General features: G+C 35.7%; 1 non-coding gene across 1 annotated transcript; it reads right to left on the bottom strand.

Moving 5' to 3' along the window:
* Nucleotides 1-1,542: 1,542 nt before the first annotated feature.
* On the bottom strand, nucleotides 1,543-1,649 carry LOC121216682 (small nucleolar RNA R71). Its single transcript, XR_005912862.1, has one exon. It is a non-coding gene; the product is annotated as a small nucleolar RNA R71 (small nucleolar RNA).
* Between the last annotated feature and the right edge of the window lie 8,985 nt (nucleotides 1,650-10,634).

The following is a 10,634-nucleotide window of genomic DNA, read 5'->3' as shown; positions in this document are numbered from 1 at the left end:
TTAAATTTATATTTATGATGTTATAGGCTTCGGTAAAATGTTTGATTAAATAAAACCATGATTAAGTTATTCTTGCATTACAATTGTAAGATAACTAAAGAATTAATTATTTAAAAGCATTGAAATTATAATTAATGGACACAGTACTTAATCAGTGCATGTTTAATTCTTCTAAGGTAGCTGAAGATTAGATTAGCATTGTATTCGGTTATACATATGCCTTGCATAACTTGCAAGATTATTGTGATTAAACTGTTTCAAGGCAAGGATAATTTGTTACCTCACATAGTTTTTTATATGCTTATTAGGTTGAATTAATCATTTGAATCGACATAGCAATATGTGAGAGATTGTTCAATCTAATAAGTATGTATGTGCAATAACATGTTTATCTTTATAAATTTGTTTTCTCAGTCAAATTGACATAGGAATATGTACAAGAGATGAATGGATTTTTTATTTGTAAATATGTTCATAAGTTAGCAAATTACCAAGTTGTCGTGATTTATTAGTAATGATTATAAGCATAAGTTTAATGATTCTAAGGTAAGGAAATGTAATTAATCCAACACAATTATATCATCTTGATTAAAATCAGCTTTTGAAATCGTGCATTAGAACTTTATTTTATTTTATTTTATTTTATTTTATTTTATTTTATTTTATTTTCCTTTTTTTTCTAGTTTTTAATCATTTCCCAAATCCAAATTTTCTCTTTCACCAAAGAGTTTAAACTTACTTTCATAAATAATTCTTTTACAGTCCATGTGGGTACGATAAATCGACATTTACTTGTCACTTTATTACTTGTTGTGATTGTGTACACTTGCACATTTTCCTCATTCCAAGTTTTTGGCGTCGTTGACGGGGACTGTTTTTAAAAAAAATCCATTATTTGTGAATCTATTTTTACATTTTGGTTTATTTATTTTCTTATTTAAATCTTTACTTACTTAATCTTTCTGTGATTAATTCAGGTGTTTATGAGTATTGACCAGATTATCGACTTACTAACTATGATTATTTCCTGTGGACTCTGAAATAGAACAAACCTTTCGACAACGAAGAAGACAAGCGAACCAGAGAAGAACCGAAGAGATAAACTTTGAGAATATGAATCAAGGAAACGGAGCAAACCTTGCCCAGAATCCTATCCTTATTGCTGATGATAGGGATAGAGCTTTACGACAATATGTCATGCCAGTATTTAATGATCTTAATCCAGGTAATAGGAGACCCAAAATCGAGGCACAATAATTCGAGCTAAAGCTAGCCATGTTCCAGATACTTCAGACTGTGGGCCAATTTAGTGGAATGCCTACTGAAGATCCTCATCTTCACTTAAGACTATTTATGGAAATGAGTGATTCTTTCAAGTTAGCCGGAGTACCTGAAGATGCATTACAACTGAAGTTGTTCCCATATTCGCTAAGGGACAGAGCTCGTTCCTGGTTGAACTCATTGCCACCGAACTCTATTTTTACATGGCAAGAGTTAGCCGAGAGATTCCTTATGAAGTATTTCTCACCGAGCAAGAATGCCAAGTTGAGGAATGAGATCACTACCTTCCAACAAATGGATGATGAGTCCCTATATGGAGCATGGGAAAGGTACAAAGAGTTATTACGAAAGTGCCCTCATCATGGAATCCCACATTGCTTCAACTTGAGACATTCTATAACGGTCTCAACGCTTACACAAGGATGGTAGTGGACGCCTCTGCTAATGGTGCTCTCCTTTCTAAGTCTTATAATGAGGCTTACGAAGTTATTGAGAGGATTGCCAGCAACAATTATCAATTGCCAACCAATCGAGCAGCGTCAAGAAGACGAGTTGCTGGAATACATAAAGTGGACTCTCTCACTTCACTCGCATCTCAGGTATCTTCAATATCCTCAATGCTTAAGAATCTTACCACTAATGGGTCTAACAGTTTTGAAGCCCAACCACCTAACCAATTTGAGAATATAGTCTGTGTGTATTGTGGGGAACGACATTTATTTGAAGAATGTCCATCGAACCCTGAATCCGTATATTACATGGGTAACCAAAATCAAAACCGAGGGAGGCAAGGACTGCAATCCAACTTTTATAACTCATCATGGCGAAATCACCCAAATTTTTCCTGGAGTAACCAAGGGGCTGGAACCAATAACACTTATGCACAACCTAGACCAACTCAGCCGCCTAGTTTCTCGCAACAAGTTCAGAAACCAACCCAAGCAGAACCATCCAATAGCTTAGAGAATCTATTGAAGGCATACATGGCAAAAAACGAAGCCGTTCTAAAGAATTTGGAGAATCAAGTGGGCCAGCTTACTACTGAACTTAGAAACCGACCACAAGGTGCTCTACCTAGTGACACGGAGAACCTAAGAAATCTGGGGAAGGAACATTGTAAAGCGTTGACATTAAGGAGCAGAAAGGCAGTAGAGCCTAACACTGTCGAAGTTGAAAAGGAGCCAGCTGACGCTCATGATTCAGAAGAAGTTCAACCAAGTGTTGAAATTCCAGTTTCACCAGAACCAGAATCTGTAAAACCCGATAAAGTAACCTCAGGACCAGCTCATTCTGATCAACTAACAATGTCATTAGATGCAAAATTGCCGCCAAAGATGAATCAACCAGAATCAGTCCCAATAATGAAACCACCACCACCCTACCCTCAAAGTCTTCAGAAACAGAAGCAGGAGATTCAATTCAAGAAGTTCCTTGACGTACTCAAGTAACTTCACATCAACATCCCGTTGGTTGAAGCACTTGAGAAAATGTCGAACTATGTCAAGTTCATGAAAGATATCTTGTCTAAGAAACGAAAACTTGGAGAATTTGAGACGGTAGCTCTGACGATGGAATGCAGTGCATGTCTTCAAGACAAACTACCCCTAAAATTGAAGGATCCTGGATGTTTTACCATATCATGCAACATTGGAGCAATATATTATGGTAAGGCATTATGTGACTTAGGTGCAAGTATCAACTTGATGCCTATGTCAATATTTAGGAAGTTGGGGATAGAAGAAGTTAGACCAACTACAGTTACGCTTCAACTAGCACATCGATCCTTAGCACATCTAGAAGGAAAAATTGAGGACGTATTGGTACGTGTAGATAAGTTTATCTTTCCTGCTGACTTCGTAATTCTAGATTTTGAAGCAGACAAAGAAGTACCAATCATCCTAGGAAAGCCGTTCCTAGCAACTGGAAGGACCCTTATTGATGTGCAGAAGGGCGAGCTCACTATGCGTGTTTAGGATGATCAGGTAACATTTAACGTCTTTAAGTCTATGCGATTTCCTGACACAATGGATGATTGCTCTACAGTGTCTGATTTAGAGGATTTAATAGTGGAGAAGGAACTCAACTGTGTTGAGGACCCACTAGAAAGAATTTTGACATCGAATCCTCCAAATAATGAAGAAGAGGATGAATGTTTAGCTTTGCTAGAAGCTAATCAAAGGAGATTTAATCCACAATCACATTTTGAATCTTTAGAGTTAGAAAAGAGGGACTATTCCCAACTAAAAGTGTCGATCGATGAGCCACCTAAATTAGAACTTAAGGTATTACCTTCTCATTTAAAATACGTTTATCTAGGTAACACTTCTACTCTGCCTATGATTGTTTCTGCAGAATTGACCACTAAGCAAGAAGAGAAACTTATCTTAGCGCTGAAAAAATTAAAGAAGGCCATCAGATGGACCATAGCCAATATTCACGGTATTAGTCCATCTTTATGCATGCACAAGATTATCCTGGAAGATGGAAAAAAAGGGACGATTGATGGACAACAAAGACTGAACCCCATCATGAAGGACGTAGTAAAAAAAGAGATCATCAAGTGGTTAGCTGCGAGTATCATCTATTCCATCTCAGATAGTTCATGGGTAAGCCCGGTCCAGTGCATGCCAAAAAAATGAGGTATCACGATCGTAGAGAATGAGAACAACGAGTTGATACCGACTAGAACGGTTACGGGATGGAGAATTTGTATCGATTACCAGAAGCTAAACAAGGCGACTAGGAAAGCTCACTTTCCTTTGCCGTTCTTGGACCAGATGCTGGATAGACTCGCAGGACGAGATTACTACTCTTTTCTTGATGGATACTCAGGGTATAATCAGATTATAGTAGCACCGAATGATCATCACAAAATGACATTCACCTGTCCATACGTTACGTTTGCATTTAGACGCATGCCATTTGGTTTATTTAACGCACCTACTACATTTCAAAGATGTATGACGTCTATTTTTACTGACATGGTTGGGAAATATTTGGAGGTTTTCATGGATGATTTTTTAGTATTCGGAGATACTTACAATGATTGCTTAGCCAATCTAACTAATTTACTAAGGCGATGTGAAGAAACGAATTTCGTACTCAACTGGGAAACGTGTCATTTCATGGTACGAGGAGTTGTTCTAGGATATCGGGTAACGAGACATGGGATCAAGGTAGACAAAGTAAAGGTAGACGTTATAGAGAAACTCACACCTCCAACATCTGTAAAGGGTGTTAGGAGCTTTTTAGGCCACGCCGATTTTTAACGAAGATTTGTCAAGGACTTCTCCAAAGTTGCTAAACCCTTATGCAAATTATTGGAGAAGGACTCTATATTCAAGTTTGATGAGGAATACTTAAAAGCTTTCAACGATTTGAAGAACCGATTAGTCACGACACCCATAATCGTCACACCAGTCTGGGATTTTCCATTCTAATTGATGTGTGACGCAAGTGACTTCATAATTGGAGTTGTCTTGGGACAGCAAAGGAACAAAGTTATTTATCCCATCTACTACGCAAGTCGAACTCTAACAGGAGCTCAACTAAATTATACGGTAATAGAAAAAGAGTTACTTGATATTGTGTTTGCTTTTGACAAGTTTCGATCTTATCTAGTAGGTACCAAAGTGACTGTCTATATAGACCACTCGGTAATTAAGTATTTACTTGCAAAGAAGGACGCTAAGCTGAGGCTAATCCGATGGGACTTCTACTTCAAGAGTTCGATCTAGAAATTCAATATCGAAAGGGAGTCAAAAATCAAGTAGCAGATCACTTGTCCAGATTGGAGCCACAAGAAGGGAATTCTTGGGAGTCAAAAATCAAGTAGCAGATCACTTGTCCAGATTGGAGCCACAAGAAGGGAATTCTTCTCTTATACTAATTCAGGAGATGTTTCCAGACAAACATATCCTGAAGGTAAATCACGTCCATAATACCCCTTGGTTTGCTGATATTGCTAACTATTTAGCTTGTGGTTTGATGCCAATTGATAAGACGTATCAATAAAGGAAAAAGTTTCTTTACGATGTGAAGTACTATTTCTGGGAAGAGCCATATCTGTTTAAAAAGTATGCAAATCAAATGATCAGGAGATGCGTGCTTGAAGATGAAATATCGAAGATTTTATACCACTGTCACTCAGCTCCAAGTAGGGGACACTTTGGAGGTACACGTACAGCGACCAAAGTATTGCAAGCAAGATTCTTTTGGCCAACACTATTCAAGGATACATATGCTTACGTGAAGAGTTGTGATCGATGTCAAAGGGTTGGAAATGTCACCAACAAAAATGAGATGCCTCGAACAAACATCATTGAGGTAGAGTTGTTTGATGTATAGGGTATTGACTTTCTTGGTCCTTTTCCTCCATCTTGCGATCACAAGTACATACTAGTAGCAGTAGACTATGTGTCTAAGTGGGTTGAGGCTGAGGCATATTTGACAAAAGATGCTAAGGTTGTGATGAAGTTTTTTCAGAAACATGTGTTCACAAGGTTTGGAACCTCAAGAGCTATCATCAGTGATGAAGGACCCCACTTTGTGAACAAGTGGTTAAAATGGTTATTATACAAGCACGGAGTGAAACACAACGTTGCAACAACTTACCATCCGTAGACAAATGGGCAAGCTGAATTGGAAATAAGGAGATCAAAGGAACACTTGTAAAGGTAGTCTACCCGAACCAACGAGATTGGTCTAAAAGACTAGATGATGTTTTATTGGCTAACAGAACAGCATACAAGACACCTTTAGGAATGTCACCCTACAGGTTGGTCTTTGGGAAAGCCTGTCATCTACCTCTAGAGTTAGAGCACAAAGCTTACTGGGCTCATCGACGACTCAACCTAGATCTTAAGCTTGCTAGAGAGAAACAGATGCTCCAACTCAACGAGCTAGAGGAATTTCGAATGTTCTCATACGAAAATACCAAATTACTCAAAGAAAGACTCAAGAAATGACATGACAAGCACATTTCAGTTAGAGAATTTCAAGCATGTCAGCAAGTTTTGTTATTTAATTCCAAATTGAGGATCTTCTCAGGTAAGTTAAAATTATGTTGGTCCGGTCCATTTATGATTCAACACGTCTATCCATATGGAGTTGTTGAACTCCAAGGTAAGGGAGGTAATTTCAAAGTCAATGCTCAGCGTTTGAAACATTACTATGGAGAAAAACTTGAACGGGATCAAATCTTGTTCAGTTTATCAGATATTTAAATTTTCTTATTTTTAATAAATTATTTCTGGTAAATTTTTGGGTTTATTATGTTTAAATAAATTCTGTCTAGGAGATTGGAACTTAAGCGGGACCGCTTGTGACCCATCCAATCTTCTTGGGAATTGATTTTTACATAATTTTCTGACAAATTATTCTTTGAATGACAATAAATTTTTAATTTTTCAAATAAAAGGGTCAAATTGTGATCCAAGTCTTAAATTACAACTCAATTTCAAATTTTCATTAAGTATAGGGACTTAATTGAATTACTTTTAAATTTTGGTTGCTAATTTTGTAAATAATATAAACTAGGTGCCTCGTTTTGTAAATATTTCCAAAAGGCATCTAAAATAAATATTTTTTATATATATTTATATAAATATGATAAACTTTAATATATAATTATATCTCTTATAATTTATATATTAATTTTTATCAACTTAGCATAGAATTAGGATTAGTTTAATTTTAATCATATTTTATTCTTGTTTTAATAATTTAATAGCAATTGATAATTTCAATATTAATTGTTGTTAACTTTGACTAAGACTAGACTTAGAATATTTAAATTATTACATTTCTCTAAGAATTCTACTCAAAACCCAAAAGCACCAAATCCCTTAAGTGCCGCAAGCCTCAATCGCACATTGCTTGGCTAGCAGCCTCAGCACGCCACACGCCCCAGCCCCAGCAGTTGCCCAGGCCGTGTCCTGCTCCTATGCTCCACACCTGCGCATATCCCAGCGCATCAGGTCTGCTTGCCGAAGGCCTCGCACGCTGCTGCCCACTTTCGCACCCATCCGCCCGCACACCTAGAAGCCTTCTAACACTTCTTGCGGCACACACCTTCATCAATCCTTAGCCAAATCCTCCAACCTACCTTAAATTGACCTCTTTTTCTTTTAATTATTTAAAAAATGTGGTAAGATCGAATTTTCTCTTAAATTTTAATTTTATTCAATTATTTAATTTTTCAAATCATTGAACTATTACTAATTTTTATTAATTAAATTTTTGAGAAAATAATTTTTCCCATTTTATGTTCAGGTTAATCATGCCTCGCAAGAGAACTCGTGCCTCCGCCCAAATCGATGAAACACAAAATAAGTTCCACTGTGAAGAATCCAAAGTAAGATACGAAAGTATCTTCAAAAATCAACAGATGCATCCCGAGAAAGGCTTCACATTGAAGGAAAGCAACTACGGAGACTTTATGGCACGTATTTGTCAAGTTGCTGAAGCCCTGAATTGGGAATTGTTTTGTGAAACGAGACCAAGTGTGGATGAGGAACTAGTTCGTGAATTCTATGTGAATTTAACCTCAAGCGAATTGACCGAAGTTCCAATTCGCGGAATCAAGGTACCAATAAATTCAAATGCTATTAATGAGTTCTTTGAATTACCTGATTTAAAAAACGATGAATATTCTTCTTTGTTGAGAAATATTAAGCCTGAAAATTTGCAAGAAATTCTCGAGGAACTCACAGTTCCAGGTTCTAAATGGACTATGTCAAAGCAAAGAATCCACATGTGTCGAAAAGAATATATGACACCACTTGCGAAGGTATGGTTCTATTTCATCCGTTTCAGCCTTATGCCTAGTTCGCATAGGACTACAATCTCATTAGAGCGAATGGTCCTATTATACTCAATTCTAACTGGAAAGACCATTGATGTGGCCAAAATCATCCTAACAAAAATGCGAAATTGGGCCGTTAGACGTTCTGGCCCAGCCTATTTCCCCTTTACGATAACAATTATGTGCTTAAAAGCAAAAATTCTTGTGAACGTAAAGAAGAAAGGGTATAGTCAGGGCACAATCACCGATTGGGACCTCTACCGAGTAGCTGGAGATTCTATTCTACAGCAACGAGTTGAAAAAAGTGAGGATCCTGAAGAAGCAGAAGATGGCCCCATAAAGATCCCGCCAAAGCAATCAACTAAAGTCCTTAATGAGGCAAAACCAATGGAACCAGAAGCTGAACCTGATATCGAAACCTCAATGTTTGAAGCTCCACCGCCTAGCCCAGATCTTCATGATAACCTGTCAAAGTTGATGGACTTAATGCAACACATGCAATGGCAGCAACAAACCTACTGGAGATACTAAAAATAAGGGATGACTCGATGAGGTGTGCCCTTAAGAAAATTTATAATGACCCATTTATTTTTGTGCCTGAGTTTCCAGATTTCATATTTGAACCATTGAGTTCATTGTCGAAGAGGGAGCAAAGCAATTCATGCAAAGGCAATAATGATGAAGCAAAAGATGAGTCAAATTCGGAATGACTGACAAACAAATAAAAAAGGGAGGACCTCAACTTTATTTTATTTTTATTCTTAAGTTATTTTAGGATTAGGTTAATTAGGAATTTTTATTTTTTCACAATAAAACAAAAGATAGGAACCATGAATAAAATCTAAACAAGTCACAAAGGCTAAAGTGTGGCAATAGGTATATACATGTCTAGGATAGGATTTCGAGAGAGCTTGGTACTTAAGCAGTCAATTTGACTCACCTCCTCTTTTCTAAAATCCTACCTGGTGTATAATACCTATTCACTTTAAACAATGAGGACATTGTTCATTTTAAGTTGGGGGGACCAAAAATTGAAATTATTTCCACTCAGAATAAAATTTTTCTTTTAATTATGAATATGATTTTTTTTCAATAAATTTGAATTTTGTTAAGTATGCTAAATTTAAGTATGAATAAAGTTTGATTATTTCAATAAATTGTTATGTTACCTTCTTAATAATGACATGAAATGTATTTCTAATAAAGCATGCAAATCATACCATAAAATTTTAGTTCTTTAGGAAAGTTAGGCATGCATGAAAGTTTAAGTCTTTAGAATTGACTTAGTAGTTTCTTGAGGCGAAATCCTAAGAAGCATGGAACATTGAAAATGACTTAGGCAACTACCGTTTGGACCGTTTGAGCCTTTCAAGCGAACCATGATGAAATTTTTATCCTTTGAAACCCAACTTTGAGACTTTATGGCCTAATTTTATTTGAACCCTTACAAAGTTAGCCATCACTTTTCTTAATTATCTTAAAAATGTCCCATACACTAGACTCAGTACTATTCAGAGTATTCTTTGAAAATAAGTTTGGGGGAGTTGCAAAGAAGTATGAAATGCTCTAAAAATTGTAGTACATGCAGCAAAATACTCGAAAAAAAAACATATGTACTTGAAGTAAATTGCACTAAAGAGCATGTGAAAAGGAAATAAAAGTTGATGTATTGAAGGTAATTATTTTGAAAGGTCCAATACAAGCTGAGTCTAGGGTTTTTTAAACCTAAAATTATCTATCATTTACCTACTCCTAAGCCTAGCCACGTTACAACCTTGTTAAAGACCTATTGATTCAAAGTTCCAATGTTACCTACATTAGTTGAGAGAAATTGCTCTGGTCACCATATGAAGACATCAGTTAAGCTTAATGATTGCAGTTTAATTTTAAATAAGGGATTAAAATCAATTTGGTAGGAATTAACATGTCTTTATTAAGAAACATTTAGTCTAATTTTGTTATTGTAGTAATTGCAGAGATTAATTTGAACGATACATATACTTGAGTAGCATAATTATCAAATTTCTTGTTTTTGAGCATAAGTATATTGATTTCATATTTTTGAGAAGAAAGTTCTTCTGAAGGAATTCTTCAAAAGTGTTTCTGAGAAATTCTTTTTAAAATTTGTGCATTACTCGGGACGAGCAATGATTTAAGTTTGGGGGTGTGGAAACACAAAGATTTATATACTTTTTCATACCTAATTTTACTTAAAATCTTGCATCTTCGATAGAATTTTTTTCATAAAATAATAAATTTTTATAAAATAATTAAATTGTATTAAAAATTTGAACATGTTAATTTTTAGTCAATTTTACAATTATTTTTAGTGAATTTTGATTATTTTTTACAGATTCGTACAAAGGGCAAAAATTGACCCGGCAGACACCGTTAGAAGAACAAAACCGAGAAGCAATTCGAAGTAACAAGGAACAATAATTTCTAGCCTAAGACGGTCCAAATATGTGTATTAATTCATAATATAATTAATTTTAATTTATTCCCAATTTAATTTGGGCTACATAAATTAATTTTAATTAATTATGGA

This window comes from Gossypium hirsutum, chromosome D04, assembly GCF_007990345.1.
Source record: "Gossypium hirsutum isolate 1008001.06 chromosome D04, Gossypium_hirsutum_v2.1, whole genome shotgun sequence".
In the NCBI taxonomy this organism is placed as follows: domain Eukaryota; kingdom Viridiplantae; phylum Streptophyta; class Magnoliopsida; order Malvales; family Malvaceae; genus Gossypium; species Gossypium hirsutum.
Note: the sequence above shows the minus strand (reverse complement) of the source record. Positions and strands in the feature narration are given on the sequence as shown.